The following is a 19,813-nucleotide window of genomic DNA, read 5'->3' on the forward strand; positions in this document are numbered from 1 at the left end:
ATTAAGTCATTAGCCACTGCAGTCACTGACCTTCAACACACCCTGAAAGGAGTTCAGGGTGGAGATCAGAAATGGGGCACTCCATGCTCTGGGAAAACTGGCAGAATAGGACTTCATATAGATATTTTCGGGAGATTTTATGAACCCAGTTTCTTGCATCTTCCCATACTTAGAAAAACACTGAAATCATTATCTGTGCCTTGTGACCAGCAGCAATCTTCTACCAAGCTGTGTGCTTGATTGCACATACCCCTTCTCCAAAATCACAGATGTACTAACCTCTCCCCATACCTCTTCAGATCACTTCCTCAAAGCTATCTGAGAGGTTGTCTCCCTGACTATAGTCCTAAGTAAGTCCCTGAATAAAACTGAAACTCACAGCTCTCACATTTTTTTTTATTTTAAATATTTTTATTATTTCCGTTGACAGTTCTCAGGCAACCAGCCCACAGTGCCACCACTAATAAGTAGCAGGATGAAAGCTAAAGGTGCAGGAAATCTCATTCCAGAGTTTTCCAACACACACACACAGGCCTCACCCTTAACACATTTGTACTCAGGAGCACAAATTTATTTATTTGATTAGACTTATTTATTAGACTTACTCTGTGCGATTCCAAGGACCAAAACTAGGTCATACCAGAACCCAATTCCAACGCCTTATACGGGAAAACGTTCAAGTAATATGTCAGAGTATAATTAAGGGAGAAAAAGATAACTTGATGCAAACACACAAGTGATAGAAGCAGCGAATACTTTGGTGGACAAGACCCCCTTGACAAAACACTAAATCGCAGCCGGCATCTGCTAATAATGTAGAAAATCTAAGGCGATTTTTGCATCAATGACCAATGGAATTCTACTCAGAAATAGGACTCACTCAGGCCTGAAACAGTCATGACCAGCCCTAGAGTTGTCTGTGCCTTCCAGCACCAGCAGGGTTGGCCAGAAGCACTCTTTCCACAGCAAAGAACCTAAGTAGTACTGCCGCCAGGTAGGCGCAGATTCCACCACCGGATTCCCCAATTGTCAGCCGCCTCCAGGAGGAGGAAACTACAACTCCCGTCAGACAACGCTAGCTGAGGTGGGCGGGCTCTCGCCGCGCGTGGGCGGCTCTGACCAATAACGACTGTCGTTACAGCGAACAGTTTGGCCGCGTTTGTAAAAGGCCGTGGCAGGCGAAGAGAGAGGAGGTGAGGGCGGTCATCAGCTGGGGGCCTGGGACGGCGGGGTGGGGGGCGCAGGGCAGGTAAGGGGGCTGTGTTGACAGAAGGCGGGGGCGGCAATGGGACAAGGGCGTAGAGCTGGGAATCCCGGCGGATAGCGTTTCCCAAGAGCAGGGTGCCAGGCAGGTGATGCTTCTGCTTGGGCCTACTTAGGACCGGAAGTGAGCGGTCGCTCGGGGAGGATGCCGGGAAGCAGGTCCCCGGGTGGGTGCGTCCGGGGGCTGGCCGCATCCCGGAAGCCAGGTGGGAGGTGCGGGTCCCGCAGGCCGGATGACAGGGGTCTTGTCTGCGTGGCCCCGGAGGCCTTTCTCCACTATTCCGAGGCAGTGCGGGGCAATGGAAGCACCTTGGAGCTGGAGTTGAGAGTCCTGGCTTCTAGTCCTGCCCCTTCCTCTCACTTGTGGTTTGACGGAATCCAGCAGATTCCAAACTCACGTTAGATTATCTAGAGGCCGGCTGAGGGACATTAATCAAATCACTACTTTCTCTGAGCCAGTTTCTTCATCTCTAAGATAAAATAATACCTACTTCACAGGATCTTGGTGAGCATACATGAGTAAATGCATGGGAAAAGCTTACTTGTACTCAGTAAACGTTAGCAAGTTTATGTTTTATTTATGGTGATCGTTCTCTTCACTTACTGTGCTTCACAAGCCTTAAACAGCATTCACCAAACTGTATATAGCTCTACAGCCGAATAGTACGGGGCTGAAAACCCAGCACTACAGGGAGTGTTCGTGGGGTAGCTCTTCCAGCACCAGTCCGTTTACACCATCTGAGGAGGCTGTTGAGTAAACTTGCTAGGGAGAGGAGACGCTTTCCTAGGCAGGATTCAAATACAGGTTCTTTATGAAACTGCACTCCTTCTTGGGTGGGACCCAACCAAAACTCAGACCAGGACTCCAGCCCCCCTGCACCTCACATTGGGAATTGAACCCACAATCCCTGACTTAGGAGGGGACTCGAACCCACTGTCTTTTAGTTGAAACTGCTCACCTGGTGTCAGGACTTACTGAAGCTCAGAGAATTCAGCGTGAGGCAAAGTGGCAGGTGAAGAGTGAGTTTATTAGCATAGGAGGCTGGTGAGAGATACGAGCTGGACAGCAGGGGAGCACAGCCCTGAGAACAAAGAGGGCTATATTTTTATAATCAAAGAAAAAGTGGGGAGGGGAGAACACCACCTTCTTCCTCAGTCTTGGGCAGACGTCAAGGCTTACATCATCGGTTCCTCCTTTGACCCTATCTGGTCTAACCCGGACTGCCTTGGCGCGATTTAAATCATCTGTATATTAGCAAAAGGGTGGTAAATTATACTAAGATATGGTAATTCATCTCAAGTTTTTGTATAATGTCCCCTCTCACCTAGTTTCTTTCCCCTTTCATCTATATTCCTGTCTTGGTTACATGCAGAAATGCTACTCTTCAAGGATCATTAACTCCCTGACTTCATGTAACAAGATTCAGACCCCATATCTATTGTCTTGTGTTGTAACTACCAGGATTTGTGGCTTGAGTGTGTCTGGTGCTTGGATGCACCTGGTCTTCCTTCAAGATAGTGTGGATTGTTGCTAGGTTACTGGATTCTTTTCTTGAGTGGTCATTAGCTTACATCAGTCTCCCAAACTCCCTTAAAATTCTCTTTCTCTCTTTAATCCCCTAGTGGGATTTCTAAGCTAACTAATCCTACTCTATCCCTATCATTTACAAATTGTGTTACTTGTTTATATATGCTTTCAATATAGAATCTGTAATAAGTGATACTAGTACAAGTTTAAAATTCAAATCGTATGGAACAGTGAAATGTATATCTCCTTCCCACTTTCTATTTCTCAAGTCCCCAGTCACTTCTTCTGAGGCAACATATTCTGTATGTGTGTATCTCCCCTGTCTTTTTTCTTTTTTAAACCAAGAGTATCACATTATACACGAAGTATTATACCTTTTTTTACTCCACAGTATATCTTGATATTTGTTCCTTACCAATACATATAAATCTGATTCGTTTTAGGGGCACTATAGTAGCATATTGTATGGTTACACCATGATTTATTTAGTTAGCTCTTAGGCTGCTTCTGTTCTTGTGCAGTTATGCAGCCTTGCATGGAGTACCCCTGTACATATTTTGTGTTCATGTGAGACTAGAACTCATGAAATCTTAAAAGTGGAATTGCTAAGTCAAAGTGTGTTTTAAGTTTATTTTATTTACATCCCTTTAAAGACGATATTGCAGTTTACACGCCCACAATAATGTACAGTGCCTATTTCTCCACATCCTCATGTGATAACATTTATCTTTTATGTCACTTTGCTGAAGTCTTGTTTTCATTTGCCTCTTGCTTATTGTAAGGTTGAATTTTGGACGTTTAAAATCGTTTTTCGAGAATTCCCTGGGAGTCCAGTGGTTAGGACTCCGTTCTTCCATTGCTGGGGGCCTGGGTTCGATCCCTGGTTGGGGAAATAAGATCTCACAAGCCACACCGCCAAAAAAATCATTTTTTTTCTTTTTCATAAGCTGTCTTTTTATGCCCTTTGCTCATTTTTTCTAGTGGGTTTGCTTCTTTTTTCTTATTGTAAAAATTCTTATTTTAGGAAATTAACCCTTTGTTATTTGTGTTCCAAATATTTTCCCTTTATTTTTAATGACAGATTTATTGAAACATAAATCACATAACATAAAATTCACCCTTTAAAATGTTACAATTCAGCGATTTTTAGTATATTCACAGAGTCGTGCAACCTTTCATTACCCCAGAAAGAAACATCACACTCAATGGCGGTCACTCCCAGTCCCGCCTTTCAACCCTAGCAACCACTCCTCTTTCTGTCTCTGTGCATTTGCTTATCCTAGATTGGTTCCATTTAAATGGAATGTAAGGCTTTTTATGTCTGGCTTCTTTCACTTAGCCTAATATATCAAGGCTCATTCATCCATGCTGTAGCATGTATCAGAACTTCATTCCCTTTTATGGCCAAATAATATTTCATTGTATGGATATATCATATTTTGTTTACCCATTCATCAGTTGTTGGACATTTGGATTGATTCTACTTTCTGACTTTTATGAATACTACTACAGTGAACACCAGTACAGATTTTTGTATGTTTTCAATTCCATTGGGCATATATAAATATAAATATAGATATAGATAGATATAGATAAAGATTCTCTTGGGAGTCATATGGTAACTCTGACATTTTGAAGAACGATCAGTTTTCCAAAGTGGCTGCACCATTTTGTAATACCATCAACAATGTATGAAGGTTCCAGTTTTTCTATACCCTTGTTATTGTCTATCTTTTTTTAGTCATCTTAGTGGCTGTGAAGTGGCATCTCACTGACGTTTTGATTTGCATTTCCTTAGTGACGTGATATTGAATATCTTTTCGTGTGTTTATTGGCTATCTGTATATCTTCTTTGGAGATGTATCCATTCAGATCATTGGCCCATTTTTTTTTTTGAATTTTATTTTATTATTTTATACAGCAGGTTCTTGTTACTTATCCACTTTATACATATTAGTGTATACATGTAAATCCCAGTCGCCCAATTCATCACACCACCACCACCACCCCCGCCACTTTCCCCCCTTGGTGTACATACGTTTGTTCTCTGCATCTGTGTCTCTATTTCTGTCCTGCAAACCGGTTCATCTGTACCATTTTTGTAGGTTCCACATATATGCATTAATATATTCTCTTTCTGACTTGCTTCACTCTGTATGACAGTCTCTAGATCCATCCGCGTCTTTACAAATGACCCAATTTCATTCCTTTTTAAGGGTGAGTAATATTCCATTGTATATATGTACCACATCTTCTTTATCCATTCATCTGTCCTTGGGCATTTAGGTTGCTTCCATGACCTGGCTGTTGTAAATAGTGCTGCAATGAACATTGGGGTGTATGTGTCTTTTTGAATTATGGTTTTCTCTGGGTATATGCCCAGTAGTGAGACTGCTGGGTCATATGGTAATTCTATTTTTAGTTTTTTAAGGAACCTCCATACTGTTCTCCATAGTGGCTGTATCAATTTACATTCCCACCAACACTGCAAGAGGCTTCCCTTTTCTCCACACCCTCTCCAACATTTGTTTGTAGATTTTCTGATGATGGCCATTCTAACTGGTGTGAGGTAATACCTCATTGCAGTTTTGATTTGCATTTCTTTAATAATTAGTGATGTTGAGCAGCTTTTCATGTGCTTCTTGGCCATTTGTATGTCTTCTTTGGAGAAATGTCTATTTAGGTCTTCTGCCCATTTTTTGATTGGGTTGTTTGTTTTTTTAATATTGAGCTGCATGAGCTGTTTATATATTTTGGAGATTAATCCTTTGTCAGTTGCTTCGTTTGCAAATATTTTCTCCCATTCTGAGGGTTGTCTTTTCATCTTGTTTGTAGTTTCCTTTGCTTTGCAAAAGCTTTTAATTTTCATTCAGTCCCATTTGTTTATTTTTGTTTTTATTTCCATTACTCTAGGAGGTGGATGAAAAAAGATCTTGCTGTGATTTATGTCAAAGAGTGTTCTTCCTATGCTTTCCTCTTTTTTTTTTATAGTGTCCAGTTTTACATTTAGGTCTCTAATCCATTTTGAGTTTACTTGTGTATATGGTGTTAGGGAGTGTTCTAATTTCATTCTTTAACATGTAGCTGTCCAGTTTTCCCAGCACCACTTATTGAAGAGGCTGTCTTTTCTCCATTGTATATCCTTGCCTCTTTTGTTATAGATTAGTTGACCATAGGTGCATGGGTTTATCTCTGGGCTTTTTATCCTGTTCCATTGATCTATATTTCTTTTTTTTGTGCCAGTACCATGTTGTCTTTTTTTTTTAATTTATTCATTTGTTTATTTAGTTTTGACTGTGTTGAATCTTCATTGCTGCACACCGGCTTTCTCTAGTAGTGGTGAGCGGGGGCTACTCTTTCTCATTGCAGTGGCTTCTCTTGTTGTGGAGCACAGGCTCTAGAGCACAGGCTCAGTAGTTGTGGCTCATGGGCTTAGTTGCTCCGAGGCATCTGGGATCTTCCCGGACCAGGGCTCAAACCCGTGTCCCCTGCATTGGCAGGGGGATTCTTAACCACTGTGCCACCAGGGAAGTCCATATTGTCTTGATTACTGTAGTTTTGTAGTATAGTCTAAAGTCAGGGAGTCTGATTCCTCCAGCTCCATTTTTTTCCCTCAAGACTGCTTTGACTATTTGGGGTCTTTTGTGTCTCCATATAAATTTTAAGATTTTTTTAAGACACAGACCTACTAGAGAATGGACTTGAGGATATGGGGAGGGGGAAGGGTAAGCTGGGACAAAGTGAGAGAATAGCATGGACATATATATATTACCAAACGTAAAATAAATAGCTAGTGGGAAGCAGCCACATAGCACAGGCAGATCAGCTCAGTGCTTTGTGACGACCTAGAGGGGTGGGATAGGGAGGGTGGGAGGGAGGGAGACACAAGAGGGAAAAGATATGGGGACATATGTATATGTATAGCTGATTCACTTTGTTATAAAGCAGAAACTAACACACCACTGTAAAGCAATTATACTCCAATAAAGATGTTAAAAAAAAAAGATATTTTGTTCTAGTTCTGTAAATAAAACACCATTGGTAATTTGATAGGGATTGCATTGAATCTGTAGATTGATTTGGGTAGTATAGTCATTTTCACAATATTGATTCTTCCAATCCAAGAACATGGTATATCTCTCCACCTGTTTGTATCATCTTTAATTTCTTTCATCAGTGTCTTATACTTTTCTGCATACAGGTCTTTTGTCTCCCTAGGTAGGTTTATTCCTAGGTATTTTATTCTTTTTGTTGCAATGGTAAATGGGAGTGTTTCCTTAATTTCTCTTTCAGATTTTTCATCATTAGTGTATAGGAAGGCAAGAGATTTCTGTGCATTACTTTTGTATCCTGCAACTTTACCACATTCATTGATTAGCTCTAGTAGTTTTCTGGTGGCATCTTTAGGATTCTCTATGTATAGTATCAAGTCATCTGCAAACAGTGACAGTTTTACTTCTTCTTTTCCAATTTGTATTCCTTTTATTTCTTTTTTTCTCTGATTGCTGTGGCTAGGACTTCCAAAACTGTGTTGAATAACAGTGATGAGAGTGGACATCCTTGTCTTTTTCCTCATCTTAGAGGAAATGGTTTCAGTTTTTCACCATTGAGAATGATGTTTGCTGTGGTTTGTCATATCTGGCCTTTATAATGTAGAGGTAGGTTCCCTCTATGCCCACTTTCTGGAGAGATTTTATCATAAATCGGTGTTGAATTTTGTCAAAAGCTTTTTCTGCATCTATTGAGATGATCATATGGTTTTTATTCTTCAGTTTGTTAATATGGTGTATCACATTGATTAATTTGTGTATATTGAAGAATCCTTGAATCCCTGGGGTAAATCCCACTTGATCATGGTGTATGATCTTTTTATTGTGCTGTTGGATTCTGTTTGCTAGTATTTTGTTGAGGATTTTTGCATCTATATTCATCAGTGATATTGGTCTGTAATTTTCTTTTTTTGTAGTATCTTTGTCTGGTTTTGGTATCAGGGTGATGGTGGCCTCATAGAATGAGTCTGGGAGTGTTCCTCCCTCTGCAGTTTTTTGGAAGAGTTTGAGAAGGATGGGTGTTAGTTCTTCTCTAAATGTTTGTTAAAATTCACCTGCGAAGGCATCTTGTCCTGGACTTTTGTTTGTTGGAATATTTTTAATCACAGTTTCAATTTCATTACTTGTGACTGGTCTGTTCATATTTTCTATTTCTTCCTGGTTCAGTCTTGGAAGATTTTGCCTTTCTAAGAATTTGTCCATTTCTTCCAGGTTGTCCTTTTTATTGGCATAGAGTTGCTTGTAGTAGTCTCTTAGGATGCTTTGTATTTCTGCAGTGTCTGTTGTACCTTTTCTTTTTTTCGTTTCTAATTTTATTGATTTGAGTCCTCTCCCTCTTTTTCTTGATGAGTCTGGTTAATGGTTTATCAATTTTGTTTATCTTCTCAAAAAACCAACTTTTAGTTTTATTGATCCTTGCTATTGTTTTCTTTGTTTCTGTTTCATTTATTTCTGCTCTGATCATTATGATTTCTTTCCTTCCACTAACTTTGGGTTTTGTTTGTTCTTCTTTCTCTAGTTCCTTTAGGTGTAAGGTTAGATTGTTTATTTGAGATTTTTCTTGTTTCTTGAGGTAGGCTTGTATTGCTATAAACTTCACTCTTAGAACTGCTTTTGCTGCATCCCATAGGTTTTGGATCTTTGTGTTTTCGTTGTAATTTGTCTCTAGGTATTTTTTTATTTCCCCTTTGTTTTCTTCAGTGATCTCTTGGTTATTTAGAATGTACTGTTTAGCCTACATGTATTTATGTTTTTAATGTTTTTCTCCCTGTAATTGATTTCTAATCTCATAGCGTTGTGGTGAGAAAAGATGCTTGATACGATTTCAGTTTTCTTAAATTTACTGAGGCTTGACTTGTGGCCCAAGATGGGATCTATCCTGGAGAATGTTCTGTGCGCGCTTGAGAAGAAATTGTAATCTGCTGTTTTGGGATGGAATGTCCTATAGATATCAATTAAATCTATCTGGTCTATTGTGTCATTTAAAGATTGTGTTTCCTTATTAATTTTCTGTCTGGATGATCTGTCCATTGGTGTAAGTGAGCTGTTAAAGTCCCCCACTATTATTATGTTACTGTCGATTTCCTCTTTTATAGCTGTTAGCTGTTGCCTTATGTATTGAGGTGCTCCTATGTTGGGTGCATATATATTTATAATTGTTATATCTTCTTCTTGGATTGATCCCTTGATCATTCATTATGTAGTGTCCTTCCTTGTCTCTTGTAACATTCTTTTTTTTTTTTTAAAGAAGATGTTGGGGGTAGGAGTTTATTAATTAATTAATTTTTGCTGTGGGGTGTTCGTTTCTGTGTGAGGGCTTTCTCTAGTTGTGGCAAGCGGGGGCCACTCTTCATTGCGGTGCACGGGCCTCTCACTATCGCGGCCTCTCTTGTTGCGGAGCACAGGCTCCAGATGCGCAGGCTCAGTAGTTGTGGCTCACGGGCCTAGTTGCTCCGCGGCATGTAGGATCCTCCCAGACCAGGGCTCGAACCCGTGTCCCCTGCATTAGCAGGCAGACTCTCAACCACTGTGCCACCAGGGAAGACCATCTTGTAACATTCTTTATTTTAAAGTCTATTTTATCTGATATGAGTATTGCTACTCCAGCTTTATTTTGATTTCCATTTGTGTGGAATATCTTTTTCCATCCCCTCGCTTTCAGTCTATATGTGTCCCTAGGTCTGAAGTGGGTCTCTTGTAGATAGCATATATATGGGTCTTGATTTTTTATCCATTCAGCGAGCCTGTGTCTTTTGGTTGGAGCATTTAATACATTCACGTTTAAGGTAATTATCGATATGTATGTTCCTGTTACCATTTTCTTAATTGTTATGGGTTTGTTTTTGTAGGTCCTTTTCTTCTCTTGTGTTTCCCACTTAGAGAAGTTCCTTTAGCATTTGTCGTAGAGCTAGTTTGGTGGTGCTGAATTCTCTTAGCTTTTCCGTCAAATCTGAATGAGATCTTTGCCAGGTAGAGTAAAGTTGGTTGTAGGTTCTTCCCTTTCATCACTTTAAATGTATCATGCCACTCCCTTCTGGCTTGTAGAGTTTCTGCTGAGAGATAAGCTGTTAACCTTATGGGAGTTCCCTTGTATGTTATTTGTTGTTTTTCCCTTGTTGCTTTCAATCATTTTTCTTTGTCTGTAATTTTTGTCAATTTGATTACTATGTGTCTCGGTGTGTTTCTCCTTGGATTTATCCTGCCTGGTACTCTCTGCACTTCCTGGACTTGGGTGGCTATTTCCTTTCCTATGTTAGGGAAGTTTTCGACTATAATCTCTTCAAATATTTTCTCGGGTCCTTTCTCTCTCTCTTCTCCTTCTGGGACCCCTATAATGCGAATGTTGTTGCGTTTAATGTTGTCCCAGAGATCTCTTAGGCTGTCTTCATTTCTTCTCGTTCTTTTTTCTTTATTCTGTTCTGTGGCAGTGAATTCCACCATTCTGTCTTCCAGGTCACTTATCCGTTCTTCTGCCTCAGTTATTCTGCTATTGATTCCTTCTAGTGTAGTTTTCATTTCAGTTATTGTATTTTTCATCTCTGTTTGTTCTTTAATTCTTCTGGTGTCTGTTCTTTAATTCTTCTAGGTCTTTGTTAAACATTTCTTGCATCTTCTCGATCTTTGCGTCCATTCTTTTTCCGAGGTCCTGGATCATCTTCACTATCATTCTGAATTCTTTTTCTGGAAGGTTGCCTATCTCCACTTCAATTAGTTGTTTTTCTGGGGTTTTATCTTGTTCCTTCATCTGGTACATAGCCCTCTGCCTTTTCATCTTGTCTGTCTTTCTGTGAATGTGGGTTTTGTTCCACAGGCGGCAGGATTGTAGTTCTTCTTGCTTCTACTGTCTGCCCTCTGTTGGATGAAGCTAAGAGGCTTGTGCAAGTTTCCTGATGGGAGGGACTGGTGGTGGGTAGAGCTGGCTGTTGCTCTGGTGGGCAGAGCTCAGTAAAACTTTAATCTGCTTGTCTGCTAATAGGTGGGGCTGGGTTCCCTCCCTGTTGGTTGGTTTGGCCTGACGCGACCCAACACTGGAGCCTACCCGGGCTCTTTGGTGGGGCTAATGGCGGACTCTGGGAGGGCTCACGCCAAGGAGTACTTCCCAGAACTTCTGCTGCCAGTGTCCTTGTCCTCACTGTGAGCCACAGCCACCTCCCACCTCAGCAGGAGACCCTCCAACACTAGCAGGTAGGTCTGGTTCAGTCTCTTGTGGGGTCACTGTTCCTTCCCCTGGGTCCTGACGCTCACACTACTTTGTGTGTGCCCTCCAAGAGTGGAGTTTCTGTTTCCTGCAGTCCTGTCAAAATCCTGCAATTGAATCCCATTAGCCGTCAAAGTCTGATCCTCTAGGAATTCTTCCTCCCATTGCCAGACCCCCTGGTTGGGAACCCTGATGTGGGGCTGAGAACCTTCACTCCAGTTGGTGGACTTCTGTGGTATAAGTGTTCTCTAGTTTGTAAGTCACCCCCCCCAGCAGTTACAGGATTTGATTTTATTGTGATTGCGCCCCTCCTACTGTCTCACTGTGGCTTCTCCTTTGTCTTTGGATGTGGAGTATCTTTTTTGGTGAGTTCCAGTGTCTTCCTTTCGATGATTGTTCAGCAGTTAGTTGTGAATCTGGTGTTCTCGCAAGGGGGAGTCTCATTGGCCCATTTTTAAATTGGGTTGTTTGTCTTTTTATTGTTATCTTATAAGTCCCTTATCATATATATGACTTGCAAATATTTTCTCCCATTCTGTAGGTTATCTTTTCAGTTTCTTTTTTTTTTTAATTTTATTTATTTTTTGGTTGCATTAGGTCTTCATTACTGCGTGTGGACTTTCTCTAGTTGTGGTGAGCGGGGGCTACTCTTTGTTGCAATGCACAGGATTCTCATTGCGGAGGCTTCTCTTGTTTCAGAGCATAGGCTCTAGGCACGCAGGCTCCAGTAGTTGCAGCACGCAGGATCAGTAGTTGCGGCATGTGGGCCCTGGAGTGTGCGGGCTTCAGTAGTTGTGGTGCTTGTGCTCAGTAGTTGCGGCTTACGGGATTAGTTGCTCCACGGCATGTGGGATCTTCCCAGACCAGGGATCAAACCCATGTCCCCTGCATTGGCAGGCAGATTCTTAACCACGGTGCCACCACGGAAGTCCCTATCTTTTCACTTTCTTGATGTGTCCTTTGAAGCACAAATGTTTTTAATTTTGATGAAGACCAATTTTTCTATTTTTTTTCTTTTGTCACTTATGCTTTTGGTGATATGTCTAAGAAACCATTGCCTAATCCAAGGTCTCGAGGTTTATTTGTTTATTTATTTATTTAAAAAAAAAATTTTTTAATTTGTTTATACATTTTGGCTGCGCTGGGTGTCAGGTGCGTCATGCGGGGTCTTCATTGTGGCATGCAGGATCCTTTAGTTGCGGCACTGTTTTTAGTTGTGGCATGCAAACTCCCAGTTGTGGCATGCGTGCAGGATCTAGTTCCCCAACCAGGGATTGAACTCGGGCCCCCCACATTGGGAGCGTGGAGTCCTCCCCCCTGGATCACCAAGGAAGTCCCAGTCATTAAGATTTATGCCTGTGTTTCTTCCTAAGAGTTTTAGCTCTTACATTGATGTCTATGATCCACTTTGTTAATTTTTATATACAGTGTGAGGCAGGGGTCCAACTTCATTTTTTTGCAGGTGGCTATTCAGTTGTTCCAGCACCATTTGTTGACAGGACTGTTATTTTCCCATTAAATGATCTTGGTGTCCTTGTTGAACATCAATTGACCATAAATGTGAGGGTTCACTTTTGAACTCTCAGTTCTCTTTCACTGATTTGTATATCTGTATGTCTAAGTCACATTGTCTTTTTTTCCTCCAGCTTTTTTGAGATGTAATTGACATATAACATTGTGTAAAGTTTAAAGTGTGATATGCTTATATTGCAAAATGATTACCACCATAGCATTAACTAACACTTCCATCACATCACATAATTAGCATTTCTTGTTTGTGGTAAGAACATGTAAGATCTACTCTTAGCAACTTTCAAGTATAAATGCAGTATTGCTGACTATAATAACTATGCTGTATATTAGATCCCCAGAACTTATTCATCTTATAACTAGAAGAGTTTGTACCCTTTCACTAACATCTCCCCATTTCTCCAATCCCCTAGTCCCCTGGCAACTACCATTCTATTCTGCTTCTATGAGTTTGGCTTTTTTAGGTCCTACATATAAGTGATGTAATACAGTATTTGTCCTTCTCTGTCCACATTGTCTTAATTTGCTTTGTAGTAAATTTTGAAATCAGGAAGTGTAACTCCTTCTACTTTGTTCTTTCTCAAGATTGTTCTGGCTCTTCCAGGTCCCTTGCATTTCCCTATGAATTTTAGAATCATCTTGTCAATTTCTGCAAAAAAAGGTATCTGGGATTTTGATAGGGATACATTACATTGTACCTGTAGATCAATTTGAAGAATAGTGCCTCTTAACAATATCAAGTCTTCTGGTTCATGAACATGAAAAGATGTCTTTCCATTTTTTAGGTCTTTAATTTCTTTCAATTATGGTTTGTAGTTTTCATCATACAAGTCTTGCACTGCTTTTGTTGCTTAGTTTGTTTTCATCTTCGGACTTAGTTTAAGGTACTTTTTTCCATGCAGAAAAATTTCATTTTTATGCAGTCAAATATAATGAGTCATAATTTTTAAATGGGCCAAATATTTGAATAGTTATTTCCCCAAAGAGATAGACATATGGCTAAGTAAGCACGTGAAATTTTGCCAACATCATTATTCATTAGGGAAATGCAATAAAAACCAAGTGAGATACCACTTCACACCCACTATAGGCAAATGGCTATAACCAAGGAGACAGTAACACGTGTTGGCCAGGAAATGGAGAAAGGAACCCTCATGTGTTGCTGGTGTAAATGTATAATGGCACAGTCACTTTGGAAAACAGCTTGGCGGTTTCTTAAAATCTTGTACTTAAACTTACCCTACCACCCAGTAATTCTAATTCTAGGTATCTACCCAAGAGAAATGAAGACATTTGTCTACACAAAGACTTGCATGTTAATGTTCTCAACAGTGTTCGTGATAGCCCTGAAGTGGAAACAATCCAAGTATCTATAAGGTGGTAAATGGATAAACAAAATGATATAACCATACAGTGGAATACTGTTCAGCAATATAAAGGAATGCAGTACTGATATATGCTACAATGTGGTCGCACCTTGAAAACATCATGTTGAATGAAAGAAGGCAGACATAAAAGGCCACATATCGTATGATTCCATCTATATGAAGTGTCCAGAAAAGGTAAATCTATAGCGACAGAAAGTAGATTAGTGATTGCCTAAGGGTGGGCATGGTGATTGACTCCAGAAGGCAAGAGGGATCTTTCTGGGGTGATGGAAGTGTTCTAAAACTTAATTGTAGGGATGGATACCTAACTCTATAAATTTTATAAATATTATTGAATTATACACTTAAAATGGGTGAATTTTATTGTATGTAAAATATACCTCAAAAAAGAAGTTTAAAGTAAAACCACTGAAATAAATAGGAAAAAATTAATCATTTCTGGATTTAATATTTTCTGGATTCTGGGTTTTGCGTCATTTAGGCCATCCTCAATCTGATATCCTTAAAAAATATTTTAAGAAAAAAATTCTCTCCTTTTTTTCTACTGCGTTAGCAGTTCCATATTTTGTAGTTGAATGTTTTACCTGCCTGGAATGTATTTGAGTATAGAAAGTGAGATAGGATGAAGAAGATATATTTAATGATGATAATATTTTTAGAAGTAGAACTTTTTTCTCCCAATAAAATCTTATTCTGTACCCAATAAATTCAGAAAACTAAAAACAATGTTCAGAATCTTTTCTACTGAAATGTTTGCATCTATGTACTGAGGTCAATGTTTAGGATGTTCATTGCAGCATTGTCTAGAACTAAAATCCCACTGGTAGAGCTGGTTCAACTATGGTCTATTCACACTACAGGTTACTGTTCAGCAGCTAAAGATGGTCTTAAAGCCATTTGTGCTGACATGGGAAGAAATCTATGGAAAAATGTTAAGAAGGCAAACTTCAGAGCAATGAGTATAATATAATTCAATTTTTATAAAAACAAAAACCCACATCCATACATATATGTATTTATTTATTTATAAAGAAAATAATCTGATGGATATATGGCAGCATGTATTACTGCCAAATAACTGTATTTACTCTTGAAAAGTGAGGATTTGGGGGGGCATGTAGGGATAGTGGTAGTGATAATAGTGGGGCATAAAAGGGTCTTTAGCTTTTTAGTTTGCTTTTGCACTGTTATTTTGTAAGATGACTTGTCTTTTAACATTTTTTTCAATTTGCATTTTTGAAAAGATCATAGATTTACATGATTTTTTTTTGTTTTTTTTTACAAATATTTTATTTATTTTAATGAAGCTGATACAGACAATGTCCATTTAAAACCCATATCCCAGGCCAAAAAGTATAAATAAAGTCAAAAAGAGCAGCGCTCTGCTGTATACACTTCTGCATGAATAACTTTAACTCCTAATGAAAAGTAGAACTTTTCTGGGATCTTCGGACAAGATTTTTCTTTCATCTTAAAATGCTTTCTCTTCAGTGAAGCCATCTTTGGAGTTAGTCATTATTTTCACCACCTCTGTCACCTTGACTCCAACCTGCTATTCCTCTTCTTTTGGTCCAGACCCTCAGATTTTAAAAGTAGCTTCAAGTTAAGGAAAGGTCATTTTTCCACAGTTCAGTTCTCTGAAAAACTTCCATCTCCCACGGAAAGTTACAGTCCAGGAGCGAAGCGATCACATGCTAGAACTTCAGGGCCAATTGGAAAGTCATTATGAGCACTCGCATTAGTCAATCTTATTTATCACAAGCCTGTAAATGCACAGTCCTGGAAAAGGCAGGCTCTCTGTGCACACATGTAATTTTTTAAAAGGAGAGGGCGATATGAACTGGGCTGAGGTTTGATCACCAAAAATCAGCACAATGAAAACAAACAATAACGAATAATGGGCACTAGAATTCAAATTACCAGATGTTCTAAAGAGATGGGGTGCCAGTTTTCAATTCTGTTTTGAACACCACATTACAAACGAACTATTTTTAAAAATAAAAAGGATTAAGGGAAAAGAAAAAAATAAAAATATCTAAATCGTTGAACGACCCCTTGCTTGTTCCTGATAAACTTCAATCACATCTTCTTCCTCCATTCCCAGTTCTTTTGGAGTGTTATTATCAGCAATTCAAAGAGAAACCTGAGTGAATTCATGGGAACTCCCTGTCTTTGACAGTATGATTCTTTGAGTTTCTTGAGATGTGTTGTCATTTTCACTTTGAAGTGAATCTCACTGCTATCCTGTCTGATGACTTTGAGTTTAATATATCCTCCTTCCTTCTTATCCCCCAAGTCCTCAGTTGAAGGTTTTGCCTCCTGATCAGACATGGCGACTGTGGTTTCCCCTGGGGTCTCCGCACAGCAGCGGCCTCGGGTAGGCAGAGCCTCGCTCTGGGGTCTACAAATCCGTCTCCCTTCCCCACAGCACAACACAGCGGCTCTACATGATTTATTTACAAAATAAACTATAACTGGCAAATAATTCCTCCCTTAATGAGCAAAGTTTTTCTGTTTTTACACTTTAATGATAATATGACATCATCGTCATCAGTGTAATTTTAAAATTGAATTATATGGACTTCCCTCATGGTCCAGTGGTAAAGAATCTGCCTTACAATGCAGGGGACGTGGCTTCAATCCCTGGTCGGTGAACTAAGATCCCACATGCCACAGGGCAACTAAGCCCACGCGCCACAACTACTGAACTCGTGTGCCTCAACTAGAGAGCCTGCTGTGCCGCAAACTACAGAGCCCGTGCACTCTGGAGCCCGCGCCACACCTTGAAAAGAGAAAACACCATAACGAGAGAAAAGCCCGTGCGCCGCAACGCAAGATCCCACATGCCACAACGAAGATCCCATGTGCCACAACAAAGACCCGACTCGGCCAAAATAAAATAAATATTAAAAATAAAAAGGTTTTTAAAAAATTGATTTATATATAAAACAATCTGAAGCTCAGAAGTTAAAAGACTTGGTCACAGAGATAATTGACTTTGGAACAACATTTTCTCCTAAGAACTCATGTTTGGCTGAGTGACAGTACCTATCAAAGAAGTTTATTGACCTAAGAAGGAAATGCTGTGTAAACAGGCTAATGTCTCTAGGTCAGTGGTTTTTAACAGGTGATTTTGCCCCCAGGAGGACATTTAGCAATATCTGGAGACATTTTTGTTTTTTTACAACTTGGGGAAAGTGTGTTGACTGCTACTGGCATCTGGTGGTGGAGACCCGGGATGCTACTAGACATCCTGTGATGTCTAGTGAGGCCCCCTGCAACAAAGAGTTACCCAGCCCTACACGTCTGTAGTGCCACGGTGCAGAACCCTGCTGTAAATCATATTTCACAAAGCTTTATTCACTCAGCAGATATTACAGATATTACAGTTGGGGGATTAGTTCATAGCCAATGAGAAGGTGGGCCTTCTTAGGCTTTTTTTATTTGTACTTTCCAGTTTGTTAATCAGTGGACTATAGAAGATGTGAAGGGAGAGTCTTTTATCAAGACCATTCTTGGGACTTCCCTGGTGGCGCAGTGGTTAAGAATCTGCCTGCCAATGCAGGGGACAAGGGTTTTGTTGTGGGTTTTTTTGCGGTACGCGGCCTCAGTGTTGTGGCCTCTCCCGTTGCGGAGCACAGGCTCCGGACGTGCAGGCTCAGCGGCCATGGCTCACGGGCCCAGCCGCTCCGCGGCTCGTGGGATCCTCACGGACCGGGGCACGAACCCGTGTCCCCAACAAGAGAAGTCACCACAATGAGAAACCCGCACACCGCAACGGAGAGTAGCGCCCGCTCACCGCAACCAGAGAAAGCCCGTGCGCAGCAACGAAGACCCAACGCAGCCATAAATAAATGAATGAATGAATGGAATCCGCCTGCCAATGCAAGTTCGAGCCGGGGTCCGGGAAGATCCCACATGCCGCGGAGCAACTAAGCCCGTGCACCACCGCTGCTGAGCCCGCGTGCTGCAACTACTGAAGCCCACACGCCTAGAGCCCATGCTCCGCAACGAGAGAAGCCACCGCAATGCGAAGCCCGCGCATCACAATGATGAGTAGCCCCCACTCTCCGCAACTAGAGAAAGCTCGCGTGCAGCAACGAAGACCCAACGCAGCGGAAAAGAAAAAAAAAAAAAAGACCATTCTTTGGGGTCAGGGAGGAAAAGCAAAGCTTTTCCCTACTTCAAAATCACAAGCAGATTTACCTTTCTAAAAAGCATTAAAACTATTAAACTTTAGTTAATAATATGCATGTCGATCTGATACCTGTAACTTACTTTGAAAGGCATTAAAATATGAAAGGGATTGATAGATGGAGAAAGGGTTGGATAGGTATGTAATAAAGCAAATATAGTAAAATGTTAATTGTAGAATCTAGTGGATGGGTATATGAAGGTTGACTGTATAATTCAATTTTTTAATATGTTTGAAAATTTTCGTAATGTTGGGGGAAATCAAAAACAGATTCGCACTCTTTTTAGCAGACACTGGGTTAGTAGAAACCACATTGCTGATTTTGCTGGGTGGCCTCAGGCAAGTTACTTAACTTTTTGATTTTCATCTGAAGAGCAATTGTTTGGCTCAAATAAGATACTAATATGGCGAGATTCAAATGAAATAATGAATGTGAAATCACTTTGAAAAGCATAAAGTACTCTAAAAATGCAGTGCATTACTATTAGGAAGGATGAGTGTTCAACCAATTATATACCATGGCTCTAGGTGTTCTTGACAACTCCCTGTGTAATGACATTAAAACACTGTTTTACCTTCTTGCGATTCAAAGTATAAAGCAACTATGACAATTTCTATCAAATATTTCTCAAGTATTTGTGAAAGACTTAGATTCCTTTTCTGGGAGGAAAGAATCATCCTGTCTTTGTATAACTTTAATATTTTTTTCCTGTGTTACTTATAGACTGCCAAGGTCTCCACTTAGGGCGGTGAGAATCTTTGACTGTGGAACATTGGACATGAGCTTTGCCATTGGCTGGTTGAGAAGGAGAAGGCAGAATGTCTGCACTGTTACAATACAGAGCTCAAACTTCAGAAGACTTTGAGTTAAGCAGTGTCATTTACTATGCACATGATTATGTCTTCGTCTGTCCTATATGATCATCACAAACTAATGAAACACCTTTTAGGTCTTATGAATTCAGCTCACACTTTTTCTGGATGCTCGGGCAACTGATAGAGGTAGGATTGGGCTGGGTTTTGTGGGGAATGGTGGAAGGGAAAGAATTCATCTTTCCCATTCTCCAGTCTTTGCTCAAGTCAAACATCTGTGCATGTAAAGATTAGGTTAACTAGGGAATTCCCTGGTGGTCCAGTGGTTAGGACTCTGCGCTTTCACTGCTGAGGATCCCCGCAAGACACGTGGCGTGGCCAAAAAAAAAAAAAAAGATGTAGGTTAACTAATCTAGGTTGTTGTATAGAACAGGATTGAATCTAGAAAAATGCTTCAGTTATTACATTAGGACTTAAAAAATAGAGAGAGAGGGCTTCCCTGGTGGTCCAGTGGTTAAGACTCCGTGCTTCCACTGCAGGGGCAGTGCAAGTTCGATCCCTGGTCAGGAAAGTTCCTCATGCCATGAGATGCGGCCAAAAAAAAAAAAAATTATAAAAAAAAAAAAATATATATATATATATATATATATATATATATATATATGGAGAGAGAGAGAGAGCAATGTGAAATGTGAAAGGCAAAGTTTCCTCCACTTTTTTTTTTAAACATCTTTATTGGAGTATAATTGCTTTACAATGGTGTGTTAGTTTCTGCTTTTATAACAGAGTGTATCAGCTATACATACACATATATCCCCATATCTCCTCCCACTTTTATTTTGCTTGAGG

At 40.2% G+C, this 19,813-nt stretch overlaps 1 protein-coding gene and 1 pseudogene across 5 annotated transcripts in view; one reads left to right on the forward strand and one right to left on the reverse strand.

Moving 5' to 3' along the window:
- Window positions 1-1,095: 1,095 nt before the first annotated feature.
- CUNH2orf42 (chromosome unknown C2orf42 homolog) overlaps window positions 1,096-19,813 on the forward strand; it is a 42,208-nt gene continuing 23,490 nt past the window's right edge. For 3 of the 5 annotated variants that reach the window (XM_029232695.1, XM_029232697.1, XM_029232696.1), the window contains exons 1-2: window positions 1,176-1,193; window positions 18,876-19,153. The gene's annotated coding sequence lies outside the window, so the exon portion shown is untranslated. Of the gene's footprint in view, window positions 1,194-14,072; window positions 14,131-18,875; window positions 19,154-19,813 lie in introns of those variants that run through there. The other 2 variants (XM_029232693.1, XM_029232694.1) reach the window with 2 other exon arrangements.
- On the reverse strand, window positions 15,842-17,343 carry LOC114901070 (annotated as a pseudogene).

The sequence above is a fragment of the Monodon monoceros genome, unplaced genomic scaffold (genome assembly GCF_005190385.1).
Source record: "Monodon monoceros isolate NGI ecotype Baffin Bay Population unplaced genomic scaffold, NGI_Narwhal_1 Super_Scaffold_19, whole genome shotgun sequence".
Taxonomy (NCBI): domain Eukaryota; kingdom Metazoa; phylum Chordata; class Mammalia; order Artiodactyla; family Monodontidae; genus Monodon; species Monodon monoceros.